The sequence below is a fragment of the Lissotriton vulgaris genome, chromosome 10, assembly GCF_964263255.1.
Source record: "Lissotriton vulgaris chromosome 10, aLisVul1.2, whole genome shotgun sequence".
Lineage (NCBI taxonomy): Eukaryota > Metazoa > Chordata > Amphibia > Caudata > Salamandridae > Lissotriton > Lissotriton vulgaris.
The window spans coordinates 19,401,269-19,420,433 of NC_141698.1; the positions used below are offsets into that span (position 1 = coordinate 19,401,269).

The window sequence follows — 19,165 nt, forward strand, 5'->3', positions numbered from 1 at the left end:
AAACTCCAAGCCTGGAAGGGGTGTTGAAGTGTTCGAGCGAGTAGCAGTGTCGAGTACACCATCGAGGGCGGGGACCCGAAAGGGGCCGCCGGTTCCAGAGGCCAGTGAGATCGCCCGGTCAGATTCAGCCAGACTCTTCACACGACTTCAAACAGCTTCAGATGACAAAACCCTCTGTTGAATGCGCTGACATCCCTCTCTCATCGATGCATCCATAGGAAGGATATAGGTACACGTTAAGTCCTGTCCTTTTTTCTCTCCTTTTCCTTCTTCAGACCGGGAGTGGCGGAGCTGGCTACTCACACCGCTAGCCTAACGGCCGCCATCTTGCCACCCCTCCTTGGGATTCTCTGTTAAGGAACCAAAATTTCATCTTTGTCCAGTGCAGTGGATTCCCATTAGAGGGGGTGGTCCAGTATATGGTGGGAGTTTAGATCCCTTTTCCCCTGCAGTGAGACTTTAAGGATATGAACAAGATGTTTAGTGCTAGTTCCTGTGTTCCGACCCTGGCTGTTCTGAGGCTTCTTGTTCTCCTGGCCTCAAGCTTCCTGCAGGGTGATCATGCCTGTTGGCACAAATGCAGGTTCTGCAATGGAATCTCTGCCTTAAGTGGGCTCAGCAATACAGATGTCTCTTTGGCAGTATCTGCATTTTGAACGAGCAACCCAGACCTTGGGTATTGTCTGAAGAAGCCAGCATGACTTCCACACAGCATTTTACTTCACCCACAGCAGACTATTGTTTTTTTTTTTTTTTAAATTTTTGAAAACCTTTATTGTGCATGAAGTAAATAACAAATACGGGCCTACAACCTTCCGGCCGGCCACGAACTCTCATATAGCACTATAGCATGCAATATAGCGACACAGTAATGCAGCAGAACAGGGTTATTAAGCAGAAATCAAACTGGAGAACGCCGCAATACCGTGACACAGGAGGAATGAAGGTTAAATTTAAAAAAAAAAATTTGTGACACTATTGAGTTCAGGTCGTGGTGTTCCGTACTCATAAAATAGGAAGTAAGAGCAAGGCCCATGCAGGTGGGACACAATATAGTCTACAGTGTCTAATCAATTCACTTATCGATAAGCAAGTCCCAACCAGGCAGGATGGCCTCACATTATCCACGCTACCGGGTAGCACTACATCCCCTTCGTATCTCCGGAGCCACCCATCACCCAGTATGCCTGAACATGGGCCAAGAGAGGTAAAATTATAAATGAAACAAAAAATAGGTCCCATAGAAACTAAAAAAAATGAAATATAACCCCCCACCCTACACACATGCAGAGGCTATGGCCTACCCCCCCCCCCCCCCCCTAGCAGCGTGCCTGTCGCCCTATAAACCCGAAATACAGCAAGAGAAGAGAAGACGGAAGAAAAAGGGAAGAAACAGCAAGAGAAATGTAGAAAAAGGAAAAAAGAAAGCGATGAGAAATGAAATTTTCACTCTTGAGTATAGGGAGGAAGAAAAGAACAAGCTGATCTACCACTCCCCAAAGAAGGAGGCGGGGAGGAGCCCACACAGTAACCGATCTCCCGGACTCCCAGCCACTTGCAACCCCTACGCCGTGCGAAACAATTGGTCAGCGCCATGCGAAAGGGGAGGAACAATTCTAATGGAACAGGCAGAGAAAGCCAGGAGCAGTCCCAACCTAGTCCCCGCCCGCCCAAGCATCCATCACACTAAGTAAGACCTAGCCCTGGCCCGATGTGGGACGTCCCCCTGCGCCCGCCCCTCCAGGGAAGCCAGCAATTACGAGAAGAAAGGGAGAGCCCACCCCCACAAGAACAAAGGGACAAAATGGCCACACTCGGCAATAGAGAAAAGACCGAGGACTGAGTAAAAGTCGCCAGTCCCAACCAGAGTCAACACTTAAATAAATCAGCATGACGAAAGCCACAGTACCACATATCACGGAAGATAACAATGTCCCCAAAAGATAGGCACAGTCAGGCAGGATAGGCAAATACTGCATCATCAGCCCCTGGAACTCCGTGGGCGAGGTTGCGCTCCGTGTTGGGGAGAGAGACATTGTAGCAGTACACAGGCGGGAATAATGCAGCTCGCGCTTCCTGACACCGCGAAGCTGCTGATTAGTTCCACACGTCCCCGGCAACAATGTTTCACTGACCGGGATTAGCGGAGGCTGTTTAGTAGAGCAGGGAGAGAGGATGGGCAGAGTGTATTCCGAACCAGACAGGCAGCCATCAATCTTCTCCTCCAGCTGCAGCAAACACGAGCGCCATTCACCCCGCAGTCTAGTCAGAGCCAGGAAGACAGAGGCAAGGGTAATTTGAGCGTGTTCCTCCAGTACCTCCGTGGTATGAGACGTTTCAGTCAAGTCAGCTCCCCAACTAGGTGCAAGCCGGAGAGTTCGAGCAGGAGCCAGGGCGCCATCCGCCATTATCACAGACGAGCCGGCCGTCATGGACCCACCACCGGAGCAAACAGTGGTTTCAGGCAGAGCCGGCGCCAGGAGGAAATGGTCCGCTCTCTCGAAGCAGGATAGGTCCGCAGTCGCAGGCGGCATGCAGTGGGGGGGGCTCTCCGCCGATCGGCACAGGAGAGGCGAGGCAGTGAGGGAGTCACGGCTGCTGAGGCGCCCCCGGCATACGATAAACAATGGGTGGTTACCCTGCCGCGTTTCGCCGTGGAAAGGAGCAAGTCAGGCTTACAATCGGCCGGCAGTCCCAGTCACCCGAGTGCCCAACGTAGTGGCCAGTTTTCCAGTCGGTCAGCCCAGGATGACGGCGCCGCTCCGAGGTAATCGGCCCCTGTAGCCACGGCAGTCCCAAGCGGCGCTGTGTGTAGCAGGTCCCGGGTCCAGGGCTAGGGTCGTCCCCTGCGTGGCTCTCGACGTTTCTCAGGCTGCCGGGCAGGTAGAGACACCGGAGGGACACCTCCGGAATCAGAAAACTTCCCCAGTCACTCCGCCGGTACGCAGGTACAGGATAGGAAGCAGGATTATTGTGCGGGAGACAAGGGCTCAGGGAGCCGGGAGATCACACGTCCGTCTCCGCGGCCATCTTGGCTCCTCCCCCCACAGCAGACTATTGTGATGGATTTTTCAAGTCTGGGTTGTGGGGTCACCTAGGTAAGTCTGAGATTAGCCTGGTCTCCAGTGGATAAGAGACACCGTATGTGTCTGCTAGAGTATGGCACCATTCGGCTGGTCCTCCAGGCCTTCCTATCATACTTCAAAGGCAAGCCTGTCACTCTGACAGACAACGCTACTGCTAAATGGTATGCAACATGCAGGGTGTTGTTGGGTCTTGGTGTTATGCTAGTAACTGCTGCGACTGGAGGTGGCTGGATCTTCAAGGGATTTCCTCATTAGGCAACCACCTGGCGGGCTGCCTGAACGCCAGAGCAGGCGAGCACAAGAAACATCATCTAGTCAACCATCACTGGTATCTGCTTCCACAGGTAGTTCAAAGCATCTTCACCCAGTGGGACACCTTCAGTGGATCTTTTTGCTCTCACTGACAACGCTTAATGTTGCGTCTTTTACACTCTAGAATTTCGACCTCCAGTCTCCTTGGGAGATGTGTTTCGTCTTTTGTCGAACTCTCGTCTCCTTTATGCATTTCTGCTACCCCTGCTACTTACATGATTTCTGAATGAAGTTGGGAAGGACCGGGTTCAGGTCTTGCGCATGGCCCTGGATTGGATTTGGATGATCTATTATTTTAAAACTGGTGGGTCTGTACAGCTATCCACCACTTAGTATTCCTCTTTGAGGCGACTTTGTGTTCCTGGAAGAGTGCCAGGTGCTACATCCGAGCCTCCACAGTCCACACCACCATGCGTGTAGATTGAGCAGCAACAGCTAAATGTGTTTGACTTGTCGACCAAGGTGGTTGATGTAACCCTTGTAGTCAACACACCCTTCCTCAAAGCTGATCTACGCTGGGTGCTGGGATGGTTCTGTTGCCTAGTGTGATACCTGAATCAGAACCACCTTACAAGCCAAACTGTCTGAACTTTTGCTTATACATATGTTAGTCCAGTAAGGGCTATGGTGGGCAAAGTGAAAGGTTGTTTATCTGCCTTGTGGCCTTTCTGTGATCAAGACATTTCTCATGTGCATGCCCTTCAAGCCTATGCACAGCGGTTTTCCAAGGCTCTTAACTCACGAAACTGTCTTCCTCGTTGCAGTCTATCAGCATGCTGTGAGTGAACTACAGAAGCTTTCGATGCAACCACCTTACACCAACAGTTTTTGGACAAATTAGTGCTGAGGACCCAGTCATTGCTAAAGGTTATGACTCCTTTACACATTGCCCAGTTGGTATCACTACCAGTGTTATTTGCCCCTCCTCAAACCTCTTGAGATGAAGAGGTTCCATTGTTTTGTCCCTAAAAGAATACTAAGCTTTTACATCATTCAAACAAAGGACCACACGTCGATCATCCCTTCATGGGATTCTGTGGTACAAAGAACGGCATGGTGGTGTAGGAGAGGTCTCTGTCCAGGCTGATGTCCTTTGCATCAATATCTGCTTCACACTGGCCAAAAAGCAGCTCCCCAATGGTACAGGCCAAGGAGGCTAAGTTGTATCGACGCCTGGGGGGTTTGTCCTTGACATCGGCCAATTACTTATTTGAGGATCGGTGCATACGGTTACGAAGTATTACTACCTTGGCAGCGAGGTCTGGTTGGAGGGTCACGCTGCTTATTTGGGGCAACTCCCTTGACACTTCGTGCTTGGAAAGGTTCTGCTGTGGTATCATTCTAAATGTGAGGTATCTGCAGATAGTGGCATCAATCAGAAGAACAAGTTACTTACCTCCAGTAAAGCTCTTTCTGGTGGATCTAGCTGAAGGTTCCTTATCATCCCCCTTGCCCCCTAACCCCCCCACCCGCCCCAGAAAAAAGGCTGCAGCTTGGCCTCTTCAACGTCCGAAAGATCCCAAGAGCACATTGTGTCTAACAATTTGTTCTGTGCTTCGTGGCAAAGGGCACACAAGAAAGATAGAATAAACTGACATCAGCACGCAGGAGTGGCACTCTTATGCCGGTCTCCTTTATCACTTCTGGGGTAGTACAGAGTTCCTGCAAAGCCACACACCTCGATCAGTCAGAGTTGGTGAGCATTGCTGAAGAATTCTGCAGATCCAGTCTGTCACCTAGCGATGGACTAGATTTGTTGAATCTGTGGTTAGATACATTATCTGTCAGAAAGAGAACTACTGACTTTTAAATTTGGTACTTACATTCTCCATGTGCATGATGCCTTTTGAACCTCTTTGGGGTTGTTGACCCTTAAAACTGACTTCCTCATTGTGATTGATTACTTCCCCATGCCCTATCAGTGACTTATAGGTGCTGTCAGTGCAGCCACCATATCCCACTTTCCTTACTGGCAGGTTAATGCTTCGGATTAAGGCATGCTTGCTCCCGATGTTGGTGTCCTCTTTCCATGTGGGACAGTCCATCACATGAACCACTTCATTTTCTCTATCACATTCCTCAGAGGAGGAGGGGAAGATGCTTCATCAGTAGAACCCAAAGAGAGTGCTTACTTTTTATATTTATTAGATTAACTAGCACTGGTTCGATGATCAACTTTTTACGGAGGTTTACTGGTGCTAAGAAGGGAAGGGAAGGGCAGGCCAGAAACAGACCAGATAAATATGGGCTATGTCTTGGCCAAGAAGGGGATCTCCTGATGGCCGTAGTGCTCATTCCACCAGATCCAACACCACCACTATAGCCTTGACCATGGTGTTCAAGTGCTGGACGTCTACAATGCTACCACTTGAGTATCCGTTCACACCTTTGCCAGGATTGTGCCCTTGATTCTCAGGTCCGCTGGGAGGACCGTTTTGCCCTTAGTCCTAAAGCATTTACTGGTGCAAAGTACCCTCCTCGGACCTTCCTTCCACCTTTCAGGTGGTGCAAGGTGAGGAATTTGCAGTTTTACTTTCAGTACCGTTCTTTCTGGTGGATAGTCTATCTAACCGCAGGTTGTTTACTTCCCTCCTTCCTGTTCTGTGAAGTGTACTCTTGTTGTTTTGCGGCTCCTATCTATGGCTGTGGATTGGCACTTCTGGAGGCCAGACTAGATCGCCACTGAGTCTGATGGAGTAACCAATAGCTGGTAAAAGTTACAAATCCAGTCTGGTGACTGGTGGAATTCAAAATGCAAAACTTCAGTAGTCGGAGTAGCCGCTAGAAAGAACATTATTGTAGGTAAGTAACTTGTTGCTCGGTGTTTGTGGTATTCACACCGAAGTGAGGCGGTGATGAAGTCCGGAATAAAGTGCAGCTCAACATTGGCAACTGGACATTGTGTGTCACCGACACATTTCTTCTGTTTGCATATTTCAATGATTCGTCCCACTTGTAAATCTCCAGCTAATCACCAGGACATAGTCAATTACGAGCTGCATGGAAGGCATAATCTAAACTGTATAGGATTAAAGGGAGGTTCTGTTTAATAGGGCGTATACAAATGTTACCATGAAAAGAAAGCCAATGAGATCAAAATGGCAAGCTGGAAAATAAGTGAGAAGTGGAAAATTACTCACAGGAAGTGTAGTTGTTGAAACAGAAAATAAACTGATTATTAGAGATATACCATACAACTATTGAGATATTACAAGGTAAAAATACACACATAAAAGTCACTTAGAAAGGATGATGATAACCATCAACTAAGCTGACACTGTGGCAAACATAGTGAGATAACAGTGGGATGAAGTGACCAACTATGTAGAATTTGTTCTCCCTATAAATGTGGCAAGGGAGTTACTGTTTCATGGTTGGCTCTGTACTTAATCACACAAGACTTTATTGACTTGGACACCATTGTCTTGGTATGTTGTGCATGTCCCAAGCACGTGAGGTATTAGGTGCTTGACCTTCCTCTTGGCAAGAGGAACAAATAGCATAACTTGACTGTGCTGTTGAGCATCAGTCGGAATCTGAGCAGAGTCCAGTTTAGTGCTGAAGTAGTGATAAGCCAATTGTTGTATAGAATGTATCTTAGCATCTCTTACTTTAATACCTGGATTCTGAAGCCTGTGCACTTCTGTGCAAGATCAGGTGATTCCTTTTCAATTTCCGGGGGTTTATTGGTGAGCACTAGAATGAACTAATAAATTCATGAAGCCTTGTTGAAGTCCAGGGATGATAAACACTCCTTGCCCATTGTCTTAATCCATTCTGTGCTATTCCAGACTCTCTGTAAATGAGAAAGCACGTAAAACATTGCTAGAGACTGCCTTGTTCTTATGGGCAACATACAGTTCTGTCCATATGGATGTGCAAACTTCATTTTTGCCCACTCTCCCCTCCCCAGTCCCTGAAGGCATTTTACTCTCATTCCTTTCATTACCTAGGAAACACATGAACCTGGAAGACCAATCTCTGTGGATAACATTTCTTAGTTTAGTCTCCCTCTGTATTGCCTTCCTGACTCCTGTATTCTCAAGCAGATTAGATCTGATCTACTAGAGCCAAATGTGTTATCTGCAGCTTTCCGCAAGCATTCAGAATCTGGAGATCTGTAGGGCTTATTTCCTTCAGATCCTCCCTTGAGCCTGTCCTTTCCCCAACCAATCAATCCAGCAGCAGTTGTAATTTTCACTCTGAAATGGGGCTAGAAAGTGCTCAGATCCCTTTTAGTAACTCCTCTGCTCTTGATTTACAAGCTCCTCTCCTGGCATCTCAATCTCAAGTTTATCCTTTAATTGCCACTTTTTAATCCACTTTTATTGGAACCAAGAGTGATGCACAACAGCACAGTAGAGCCTTATAGCAGTGACTGTGTGAGTCATAGGTGCATGTATGGTGCATCTGCTCGTCCCATGAGGATCACATAAATGTACATAGGATTTACACTTCCTGGCTAGGGCTCTCATTACGAGTGGCGGAATTTCACCCAGAGCAAAAACTCCTGATGGAATTACGCAGCCTACAAATACAAGTGTATCTGAGACCAGGATTTTGGGTCTGCAATATTAGCGAGCCCGGAGACACTGGAACTATCTTCACTACTGACTGGCAGCAGCACAACCTGAACCCTTCCCTTTATCTGTTCTCCCTGGATAGACCGAAGTCTACCCTGGCCCACCCCACACCCTCACCCCCGCCCAGCCTTGCAACTAACTAACGTCCTCCACCTTCCGAGTAGTAGAACCCAGTATTTCCATGTCTGCTCAGGTAATCCCTCTTCCATAGAGAAAATGCAGGACTACTTGAATTTGGTGCAGCATACCAGCTGAAATTCTCAAATTCACAGTACTGTCAGGGGGTGAGCCTTAGACTCACACAGTGTTAAGTTAGCATGGGTTTATTAGAAGCTTAAACGCCATGTTTTCTTTTCCTGCTCTGCTTTGCACACGACACGCACTAGCGATATTGTTTAGAGAAAGCGGAGTATTTTGCTTCACATGAGAATAACTTCTTATGCTACATTTCTAAGCTGCCTCGCTAGTTTAGTCTGTACAGTGAGAGCCTGGGCCGTCAAGGTTATCTTGGACACTGTGTCTGTTATTTGGAATGATCAGCGCACGTTCTAGCCATAACACATATGCAGCTGCGGCCACCTCCGATACTGGCGCGTTTAATAATGCACTGTGCAGACATGAACTGGCACTACGCTTGGAGAGCTTTTCGTATGCTGACAGCTTGTGCAGAACTCGATGTGATCCACTTCTGCGGAGTACCAGAGGTATGGGGCCGCCCATGTAAACGTATGAGACCTTCTGTAGTTATAAACTAATCTACTAGCTAGGGAGGGTGAAATCTAGGTATAGTTTAAACCTGTTTCCCTTTAGCATTGTAAGATGCTTTCTCCCTTTGTATTTTATGGAATAGTAACAATGCTGACAATCTTGTTTCTGATAATGTTTGCTTGTATTATCTAAGGTGCTGCACATGACATCACGGCGTTATAAATAAACATTTCAAACTTGCACGTGTCTCTATTCACTCCCTGTTTTGGCCTGGTGTAAGATTGTAACAAAGAGTGCTCCTGTTTTCCACCTTACCTGAGGTAACTTAAGTCGCATGATCTGGGTTGACTAATCATTGGTGTTTTTGCTATAGGACGAAGAACCAATGAGTCACTGATGCTAGTCTGGTAGGGGGTTTGGGTACTAAGGTGAGTTTTGGTACACCATAATTCACTAAGGGCCTACGTCTCTGTGCACAATTCTGTGTAGGAGCAGAATCCCTGCAACAGTACCTCTCACACAAATACCAGCAAGCTAATAATGAGGGCTTAAGTGGCAATGAATTATAGAAGTTGACAAATAATGAGGGACTTTGGTCTACTATTACCATTCACTCAGGTGAATAACCATTCTCTTCTGACAGTGCTTGTTCAACCTCTTACCTTCGGTAGCAGAACATTGTCGGTGTGGCTGCAGGAGGCCCCGTGGCCTGATATTCCTTGTTATTCACATGACTACACTCTGGTACATACTATATTTTGTAGAACTTTTTGTCATCCCTCTCTTGCCAGCCTCCCTATCATCTCTTTGCTCATTGGCTAGTTGTTCCATCCGGACATGTGAAAAATGAATTGCTCTTGGTAGAAGTCGGTGATGGGCGCTCAGAGGGTTGGCTGCTTGAGTGTACAAGCATCATGAAGACAAACCTGAGTCGTTGCCTGTAGCTTTGTCCGTTATGCTTCATTTTCACTTGAGGAGAGAAGGAACTTGAAACAAGGCGGCTGTTCCACAAGTGTCTCTTTCTCCCTCTTGGTACTACTAAATGGTACCCACCATCTAGTGCCAAGTAGAGTTTACCATACCCTACACGCCTGCCACAAACATTTGCGGACCGTGCTGAGGGACATGCATACATGAAAATGCTCATAATGGCATATCACCCGATGACCGTGCGGTCTTAAGTGCAAATTGAACTAGTCCTGGTGGCACTGGAATTTGACTGCTGTAGGACACAATAGATTTCAGTTTATAAGCTGTAATGGGCGCAAATAGCAAACTTCATCCTGGACTCTCCAATAGAATACTATTGGGCGAAGGATGGCTTTGAAATGGCTGCTGACCAAGCAGTCAACTTGCCGCCTATTCAGTTGAAGGCTCTGAAAATAGTGCACGGCATGCCTCAGAGCTGACCCTCATCAAAATAAATATTTGACCTTATGCACAGTTGATTTGATCTTTCCGTTTCAAATTAATATGTTATGGTTATGACACATAGCTCATTATTTCTTGTGAAAATCGCAACAGCAGTGTTGCTGCCAGGTTTCAGGAGTGCATGAAGGCACTGTCTCCGACTGGCTGATCATTCACTCAAATTGAACTCCAATGAAACCCAGTTTTAGGCATGTGTGCTGTAGATACACATGCTATGCAGAAATGTGGCGTCTAGTGTTGGGCTCAGATGATTACACCTTGTTTTTGTTCTAAGTAGTTTCTTCGAGTCACAAGGTTGTGTGACTCCATGGGCATCGACTCCATTGTTAGATATTTTTTTTCCGTCAACGGGTTCGGATGTTATCTTTTGCACTCCAGTTCAAGATCCTTTTGGGCACCCCTCGGTTATTCAATAGATCCATCTAATCCGCTGTATTGTGTCGATTGAGTAGTTACTCTTGCGTTCCGAGCAAATCTCAATTTCCACGTTGGTTTTTTCGACTCTCCTCCACGGCCTACAGGCAAAGCCGGCTGGGTTTCTTCAACTTTGATGGATTTTATTGAACCATGCGCTGCTAATGGAGGCCCTGTGGCCTGAAACGCCATGTTATTCACATGAATACCCTCTGGTGCATACTATGTTTTGTAGAATAGTTTGTCATCCCTCTCTGTAGTTGTGTCCAGCCTCTTTCTGTAATCCCGGACTCTAACATCAGACATTCCAGTCCCAAGGAAATGAACCTTGCAATATGGCTCCTGAAGTCCTATATTTTGTGGGTATTTAAACTGACTGCAACAATGCATGAAAATGATTGAACAGGCTCCTAGGCCTACAACTAGACAATGCTATGCCGCCAAATGGAAACGATTGGTCTTATACTGTCAGCATCAAAATGTTAACCCATTACAAGCACAAATACAAACAATTCTTTCGTATTTGCTGGATCTTCAAACCTCAGGTCTAGCCTACACTTCAATACGTTTACACTTTGCTGTCGTTGCAGCATATTTGCAGAATAGACAACATTGATCTTTGTTCAAAATACCTGTTATTAAAGCATTTATGGAAGGACTTAAAAGCATCATTCCCACTAGACTTCAACCTGCCCAAGCATGGAATCTAAACATTGTATTAACAAGGCTCATGGGGCCTGCATTTGAGCCTCTACGTTCTTGCCAAATCCAATATTTGTCTTGGAAAGTTGCCTTTTTAATCGCTATCACTTCACTTAGATGTGTCAGTGAGCCCCAGGCACGAACCGTGGAAGAACCATTGTTCCAAGTTCATAGAGATACAGTAGTGCTTGGAACCAACCCAAGGTTCCTTCCTAAAGTAGTTTCACCTTTTTACAGGAATCAGTTAATTTGTACCTGTTTTCTTCCCACAACCTGACTCTGTTGCAGAAAGAGCTCTTCATACTTTAGATGTTAATAGAGCTTTAATGTTTTATAGTGACATGACTAAAACATTTAGAAACACTAAGCAAGTATTCATTTCTTTTTCACCTCCTCACATTGGAAATGCTTTTAGTAAAACTGGGATTTCAAGATGGATAGTAAAATGCATTCAAACTTGCTATGCTAAAGCTCGGACTTTTACCTGTTCCCCCTAAAGCTCACTCAACTCCTAAAATAGGGGCTTCTATGGCCTTTTTAGGGAGCATTCCCGTTGCGGACCTTTGTAAAGCAGCAACATGGTCCGAACCACACACCTTTACAAGACGTTACTGTGGTTTTGTACTAGCACGTCAACAAACGTTGGCCAAACAGTACTACAGACTCTTTCAAACAACTGCAGCCCCCACACGCTAGCCACCGCTTAGGGAGGAAGACTGCTTTACAGTCTATGCACAGCATGTGTATCTGCAGCACACATGCCTTGAATGGATTATATTACTTAACCTATAAGCATATGTTCTTGGCATGTAGTGCTGTAGATTCACATGCTCCCGTCCTCTTCCTATTGCTTTAAGAACATCTGCTGCACTTGCCAAACTTCATTGGCTACCTATGGATTAGCGTATTTTGTGTAAGGCAACATGTTTAATTGTTCATGCCTTTCACAAGTTGGTCCCAATCTGTCTGCAATATAAAATCTGACAGAAACCGGTTAGTATTAGATTCCTTACCGTAGAATATCCCCAGGCGTCAGATTGGATCCGGAAACTTTTGCGTAGCAGTACCCTTGCTCGTCGGTAGGCGTCGTCTGCGGCTCTGGTACGTTGGCGCCAGGATGACGTCGCCGGAGTACTTAGACGCCGCCCTCGCGCGCTGACGTCCGTTCTTCTCTTTTTCGCGCCAGCAAGGGCCAATCCGGAAAAAGTTGTACCCTAATCAATTTTTGACTAACTTTTTCGATCCTTTTTGATCATATTTCGAAGTCTCATCGACTCAGACGGTGCCGGTAGGGATGCCTGGGTTCAAACCCTGCGTCTACTGCAACCGACTGATGTCTGTTACCGACCCCCATCGCCGGTGCCTTCACTGTCTGGACCCCGACCACGACGACAAGTCCTGCTCCGACTGCCGGGCCCTGACGTCCAAAGCTAGACTGGAGCGGTCCCGCAAGCGACTCAAGCTCCGGCAGTCAGCCCGTGCTGCTCGAGGTCCCAGTCCGCAAGGAGGTCGAGGGACCGGTCGCGGGGCCGGAGTCACCACAGTTCCGGGAGTCCTCATCAGTCTTCGGGCTCTAAGTCTTCAGGTAAGAGGCACAATAAGTCGAAGAGGCGACATCGCTCTTCTAACTCCCCCAGACGCTCGCGCGACGTGATTGGGGGTTCGGGCGACACCGCCCCCGCAGCTCCGCTGGAGCCGCAGGCGTCCCGGCCTGCTCCACACCCGCCGGTCCCGGGGCACAACGCGACGCCGGAGGAGATCAAGGCCTTCCTCGTGGCCATGAGGTCCCTCGCTCCTCAGTAGGGTTCCGCGGTGTCTTCGGGCCAAGTGGTCCCGACTGGGTCCCCACACGGGCCGGGTGCTTCGGCGACTTCGGTCCTGACGCCGCAGGGCCCAGACGGATCCAGGTCGTCGCCGGTCGACCTAACTACCTCGCCGGCGCCGGCCCCCAGGGTGTCTCCCCCGGCGCCGTCCCCGGACATCGCCGTCCCCGGTCCTACCCTCGATTCTGGTCTGGCATCGCTTGGAGATTTCTACTTCTACGACCCGTCCCCATCCTTTGAACCGGAGTACCAGGTGATGGGTGATGAGGAGGATTGGGAGGGGTCCGAGGACCCTCTGGCACGTGAGTGCCAGTCTTCTCAGGACTGGGCAGGTGAGCTTGGGGAGGCCAGAGGTCTGGACACTTCGCCCGACACTGGTTTTGTCTCCCCTCCTAACGTGGCTACGGAGGAGGGAGCTGCCTATAGTGTGGTGCTGACGCGGGCTGCCAAGGCCTTGGGCCTTGAGCTCCCCGTCGCGGCTGTGAGGACTAACCTCCTCACTGAGATCCCTAAACCGCAGGCAAGCTCGGCTGAGCCTCTGCTACCGTTTAATGAGGCCTTGTCAGACTTTCTTCTGGGCACTTGGTCCAAGCCCGCTACAGGTCCGCCTGTAGATAGGAACGTGGCCAGGCGCCACCACCCGGCTCTGGGCAACCCTTGCTTCCTGTCCACCCACCCCACCCCCGAGAGCCTGGTCATCCAGGCCTGTAACTCCCAGACCGCATTCCAGACGGCTTCCCTCGATTGGGAATCCAAGAGGTATGAGCAATAAGGGAAAAAGGTATTCTCCTCCCTGAGTTTGGGGTTGCGGTCAATCAACACCGCGTGCCTCTTGGGCCGTTACACCCAGGGGTCCTGACTAAACTCGCCCAAGCCCTTGCGGAGGGTCGAGATGCGGCACAGTATTCCATCTGGTGTGGGCTGGATACCACGGACTCACGTGGCAGAGCAATGGCAACGACGGTGGCGATTCATCGCCACGCCTGGTTGAGGTCCGCCAACTTTTCGGCTGATGTCCAAAATACCCTTATGAACATGCCACTAGATGGCCGTCGCCTCTTTGGCGACAAGGCAGACCATGCGCTTGAGCGCTTTAAGGACTCCAGGGCTACGGCCAAGTCCTTGGGCCTCTCGGCCCTGCGCCAGCAGACGGCTGCCTTTCGCTCCTTTCGTGGCCAAGGAAGGGGCGCCCCCACAAGTCTTGCCAGCCACGGGCCGCAGACTACCATCCAGCGCGGTGGTGGATGTGGAAACCGCCGTGGCGGCGGTCGGGGACAACGGCGAGGCCAGTCCACACCTGCCCCTGCAGCATGCGCCTCAAAACCCTCCTAGTCCGAGCTTTCAGGCCCATGTGACGCCAGTGGGGGGCAGCGTTCGCCATCACCACCTCCACTGGCGCACTGTCACATCGGACAGGTGGGTGCTGCAAATCGTCCGAAGGGGCTACTCCCTCCCCTTCGAGTTTTCCCCTCCAGCCATGCCACCGCAGTACCACCGCATGTCGGGGATCACCTGAAACCTCTACAAGAGGAAGTTACTGTTCTCTTGGCCAAGGGGGACATTGAGCGCGTTCCTGGGCTAGAAGTAGGGTGTGGTTGTTACTCCCACTACTTTCTGGTACCCAAGAAGGGCAAAGGGGGCCTACGCCCTATCTTGCACCTGCGGAACGTCAACGGCTTCCTTCGGAAGGAGAAGTTCAAGATGCTGACACTGGCTCAGGTCTTAGCTGCCCTGGACCCGGGAGACTGGATGGTAGCGTTGGACTTGCAGGACGCTTATTTTCATATCCCCGTCCTGTCGGCCCACCAGCGTTACCTACGGTTCACGGTAGGCCACGAGCACTTTCAGTTTACTGTGCTCCCCTTCGGCCTTACCAGCGCCCCACGGTGTTCACGAAAGTGATGGCGGTGGTCGCAGCTCATCTGCGCTGGTTAGGGGTTTCAGTCTTCCCCTACCTAGACGACTGGTTGTTGAAGGCGGGCTCGCCCCAGACAGTCGTCAGCCACCTCCAGACTAAGGCCGACCTCCTGCACCTGCTGGGGTTCTCCATCAATGTGCCGAAGTCACACCTGTGTCCCCTCAGAAGCTCCTCTTCATCGGAGCAGTTCTAGACTCGGCGCAGTTTCAGGTTTATCCTCACGAACGGCGGGTTCGGGATATTCAGGCTCAGATTCCGATCTTTCAGCCGTTATCCTGAGTCTCTGTCAAGTTGACGCTGCGGCTTCTGGGGCTGATGGCCTCCTGCATCCTTCTGGTGCATCACACCAGGTGGCGGATGCGGGCTCTGCAGTGGGACCTGAAGTTTCAGTGGGCCCAGCATCAGGGCAACTTGTCCGACCATGTCTTGATCTCGGAGGGCACTGCAAGACAGTTGCAGTGGTGGTTCACGGACCGCGATTAGGTCAGCGGCAGATCCCTCTCCCTACCCCAACCAGAGCACGTAGTTGTGACAGACGCGTCCCTCCAGGGCTGGGGGTGGGCCACATGGGAGAGGCGGAGATCAGAGGCCTCTGGTCTCCGGCGGAGTCCCGGCTCCACATCAACCTTCTGGAGCTGCGGGCGTTCCGGCTTGCACTGAAGGCATTCCTCTCCTCTGTCCGGGGGAGTGTAGTGCAGGTGTTCACCGCCATGTGGTACTGCAACAAACAGGGCTGGGTGGGGTCGTGGACCCTATGCCAGGAGGCTCTTCGCCTCTGGCAGTGGCTGGAACATCAGGGTGTGACCCTGGTGGTTCAACACCTGGCAGGTTCCCTGAACGCCAGGGCGGACAAATTCAGCCGTCGGTGCAGGATGGATCACGAATGGTGTCTGAACTCTGACGTGGCGCAAGGCCTCTTTCTGCAGTGGGGAGAGCCTTGGTTACATCTATTCGCCACAGAAGAGAACGCGCAATGTCATCAGTTCTGCGCGTTGGAATTTCCAAGGCGGCACTCGCTCGGAGACGCTTTTCGTCGCAATTGGAGCTGCGGTCTGTTGTACGCCTTTCCGCCTATACCACTTCTGCCCAGAGTGCTGAAGAAGATCAGGCGCGACCGGGCCCAAGCCGTCCTTGTGGCTCCGGACTGGGCACGAAGATACTGGTATCCCGAGCTACTCAGCATGTCTGTCAATCCCCCGATTCGTCAGCCTCTTCAGGAGGACCTTCTGTCGCAGCAGCAGGGGACGGTCCTCCACCCGAACCTGTCCAGTCTCCACCTCTATGCTTGGAGCTTGAGCAGCGACAGTTGTGGCCATTTGACTTGCCTCCTGAAGTTTATAATGTAATTCTGGCAGCCAGGCATCCCTCCACAAAGTCTGTATACGCCTGCAGGTGGAACAGATTTGTGGCATGGTGCACAGCAAAGGCTGTGGATCCACTCTCTGCCCCCCTTTCTGAGGTTCTCCTCTTCCTCCTTTCTCTTCCCAGCAGGGCTCTGCTCTGGGCACTATCAAGGGCTACCTTTCTGCCCTTTCCGCCTTCTTAAGGCTAACTGATCAGCCTTCTTTGTTCTAGTCCCCAGTTGTAAATAGGTTCTTGAAGGGCATCACTCATATGTTTCCCCCTGTTCCTTTCGTGATGCCCCAGTGGGACTTGAACCTGGTTCTGACTTACCTGATGTGTGCTCCTTTTGAGCCACTTTATAACTGTCCTCTCAGTCTTCTTACTCCTAAGACTGCTTTTCTGGTTGCCACAGAAGAGAACGCGCAATGTCATCAGTTCTGCGCGTTGGAATTTCCAAGGCGGCACTCGCTCGGAGACGCTTTTCGTCGCAATTGGAGCTGCGGTCTGTTGTACGCCTTTCCGCCTATACCACTTCTGCCCAGAGTGCTGAAGAAGATCAGGCGCGACCGGGCCCAAGCCGTCCTTGTGGCTCCGGACTGGGCATGAAGATACTGGTATCCCGAGCTACTCAGCATGTCTGTCAATCCCCCGATTCGTCAGCCTCTTCAGGAGGACCTTCTGTCGCAGCAGCAGGGGACGGTCCTCCACCCGAACCTGTCCAGTCTCCACCTCTATGCTTGGAGCTTGAGCAGCGACAGTTGTGGCCATTTGACTTGCCTCCTGAAGTTTATAATGTAATTCTGGCAGCCAGGCATCCCTCCACAAAGTCTGTATACGCCTGCAGGTGGAACAGATTTGTGGCATGGTGCACAGCAAAGGCCGTGGATCCACTCTCTGCCCCCCTTTCTGAGGTTCTCCTCTTCCTCCTTTCTCTTCCCAGCAGGGCTCTGCTCTGGGCACTATCAAGGGCTACCTTTCTGCCCTTTCCGCCTTCTTAAGGCTAACTGATCAGCCTTCTTTGTTCTAGTCCCCAATTGTAAATAGGGTCTTGAAGGGCATCACTCATATGTTTCCCCCTGTTCCTTTCGTGATGCCCCAGTGGGACTTGAACCTGGTTCTGACTTACCTGATGTGTGCTCCTTTTGAGCCACTTTTAACTGTCCTCTCAGTCTTCTTACTCCTAAGACTGCTTTTCTGGTTGCCATCACCTCTGCCAGGAGAGTGAGTGAGCTCCAGGCTCTTTCCTCCAAGCCTCCTTTCCTTTCTGTCCATCCGGACAAGGTTGTGTTGCGGACAAGACCCTCTTTCCTGCCCAAGGTAGTCACAGCCTTCCACATCGGGCAGTCCATCACTTTGCCCACCTTCTTTCCGCCTCCGCATCCCTCTAAAGAGGAAGAGCGGCTCCACCGTCTGGACCCAAATCGTGCGCTCTCATTCTATCTAGATTGCACACGCCAGTTGCGGTTGGATGACCAACTCTTTGTTGGTTACGTTGGCGCTAAGAAGGGACGGCCGGTGCACAAACGGACCATCTCTCGGTGGGTCGTGTTGTGTATCGGCATGCTACTCTTTGGCTAAGAAGGAGCCTCCTGTTGGGCTGAGGGCCAATTCCACTCGGGCCACTGCGGCTACTACTGCCCTGGGCTGGAGAGTCCCCTTGCATGACATCTGTCAGGCAGCTACGTGGGCCTCGCTGCAAACGTTCGCAAGACACTACTGCCTGGACAGCCAAGTCCAGAGGGATGGCTTCTTTGGCCGTTCCGTCCTCCAGGACTTTCTGGTGTGATTATTGGTTCGCAGACCCACCACCGGGGTTGGTATTGTTGGGGTATCTATTCTAAGGTAAGGAATCTAATACTAACCTGTTTCTTTCAGATGCACAAGTTACTTACCTTCAGTAACGATATATCTGTAAGAAACAGTAGTTAGTATTAGATTCCTTAACTCCCCACCCATCCTCCCCGTTCTGCGAACCGATATCTAGGGTTAAGGTCATCCCCTTTCAGGGCCCTAGTTTCATGGCACCAGTGTTGGTTTTTATCATGGCTCTGCGTTTCCGGCGTAAAAAAGCTGTGTATAAGAACTGACGTCAGCGCGAGGGCGGCGTCTAAGTACTCCGGCGACGTCATCCCGGCGCCAACGAAGACGGACGCGTAGCCGCAGACGACACCTACCGACGCACAAGGGTGCTGCTACGCAAAAGTTTCCGGATCCAGTCTGACGCCTGGGGATATTCTAAGGTAAGGAATCTAATACTAACTAATGTTTCTTACAGATTTATTGTTACCGAAGGTAAGTAACTAGTGCTTCAAGCATAAAGTCCCTTTCTAACAACTGCGCTCTTCCAACACCCTCCCTCCTATTGGTGCTTCCAAAGTTCTGATCTGGTAGATGGGACAGTTGCTCTTTCTCTTTCTTGTTGCACACGCTACCTTTTAGCCTTTTAAAAAAAATTATTAATTTTAACGCGACCATGTAACCTGTGCTCTATTTCACAATTGCTACCTTTTGGGAAGGTACTAAAATAATGGCAATCCGCTCTTTAAACAATCTAGCTTCTTTGTGTATCACAGCGCAAGGACACCCTTGGGTAACAGTGCACTTAACGAGTCATTAAAATTCACATTCTCTGATGTCATAGGTCATTGATAGGGTCAGTAGATATGAGCGAAGATCATTCCTCGCAAAATCACATTCTGATTGGATGCTGAAACAAGTGTTGTCTGTTTAATGGAGCTTGTGAATTTACCTGCTCTGGCCGCAGCTGGATTATTATCCTCATATCCATCTAATAGAAGGAGACATCATTCGAAATCTATGGTCTCTAGTGCAAGAACAAAATGC

General features: G+C 49.9%; 1 protein-coding gene across 4 annotated transcripts in view; it reads left to right on the plus strand.

Annotated features, from left to right (window-relative positions):
* Positions 1 to 19,165, plus strand: part of IRAK1 (interleukin 1 receptor associated kinase 1) — a 212,145-nt gene that overhangs the window by 132,225 nt on the left and 60,755 nt on the right. The window lies entirely within an intron of this gene.